This window comes from Orycteropus afer, unplaced genomic scaffold (genome assembly GCF_000298275.1).
Source record: "Orycteropus afer afer isolate SDZICR_OR568_19922 unplaced genomic scaffold, OryAfe1.0 scaffold01892, whole genome shotgun sequence".
In the NCBI taxonomy this organism is placed as follows: Eukaryota; Metazoa; Chordata; class Mammalia; order Tubulidentata; family Orycteropodidae; genus Orycteropus; species Orycteropus afer.
The window spans coordinates 44,660-46,184 of record NW_006923479.1 but is presented as its reverse complement, the minus strand read 5'-3'; positions in this window follow the sequence as shown (position 1 = coordinate 46,184).

Sequence of the window (1,525 nt, the reverse complement as noted above, 5' to 3'; positions counted from 1 at the left end):
AATGGTCTCTAAATTCAGGAGGGATATTATCAAGGTCATATTTTGGCTCTCATGGACTTGTTTTAATTGTCTTCAACTTCATCTTGAACATGCATATGAGCAGTTGATGTTCTGTTCTGTAATCAGCTCCTGGCCTTGTTTTGACTGAAGATATTGAACTTCTCCATCGCCTCTTGCCACAGATGTAGTCAATCTGATTTCTGTGTATTCCATCTGGTGAAGTCCATGTGTGTAGTTGTCACTTATGTTGTTGAAAACAGGTATTTGCAATGAATAAGTCATTGGTCTTGCAAAATTCTGTCATATGATCTCCAGCGTTATTTCTGTCTCCAAGGCCATATTTTCTAACTACCGGAAACTCTTTTTTGTTTCCATCTTTTGCATTCCAGTCATCAATAATAATCAACATATCTTGATTGCATGTTCAGTCAATTTCAGATTGCAGAAGTTGGTAGAAATCTTCAATTTCCTCATCTTTGGCTTTGGCATTTGGTGCATAAATTTGAATAGTAGTAGTATTAACTGGTCTTCCTTGTAGGTGTATGGATATTACCCTATTACTGAAGAAGAATGTGACATCAGGATTGGAGGAAGACTTATTAACAACCTGTGATATGCAGATGACACAACTTTGCTTGCTGAAAGTGAGGTTGATTTGAAGCACTTACTGATGAAGAGTAAAGACTACAGTCTGCAGTATAGATTACACCTCAATACAAAGAAAACAAAAATCCTCACAACTGGTCCAATGAACAGCTTCATGGTAGATGGAGAAAAGAATGAAGTTGTCAGGGATTTCATATTACTTGGTTCTACAGTCAACACCAGTGGAAGCAGCAGTCAAGACATCAAACGACATACTGCATTGGGCAAATCTGCAAAAGACCTCTTTCAAGTGATGAAGAGCAAAGATGTCTGCTTGAAGACTAAGGTGCACCTAATGCAAGCCATGGTATTTTCAGTTGCCTCTTATGCATGTGTGAGCTGGATAAAGAGGAAGACAAAAGAAGAGTTGATGCTTTTGAATTGTGTTGGAGAAGAATACTAAGAGTACCATGGTCTGCTAAAAGGATTAACAAATCTGTCCTGGAAGAAGTGCAGCCGGAATGCTCCTTGGAAGCCAGAAGGCCAGACTTCATCTCACCTACTTTAGTCATGTTGTCAGAAGGGACGTTTCCCTGGAGAAGGATGTCATGCTTGGTAAAGTGGAGGGTCAAGGAAGAAAGGGAAGGCCTTCAACAAGATAGATAGACATAGTGGCTACAACGATGGGCTCAGGTATAACAAGGATTGTGAGGCTGGCACAGGACCGGGGGGCATTGTTTTGTTCTGCTGTGTCAGAGACGATTCAGCGGCACCTAACAACAACAAAAAGTATGTAAAAAGAGAAATTAAAAAAAATACGTAAAATCTTTATCCTTTAAAAGAAAGTATATTCTCCACGAGAACCTCAGCCTCTGCAACCCAAGACCAGAACTAGATGGTGCCTGGCTACCAAAGCCAACCACTCAGACAGGGATCAAAC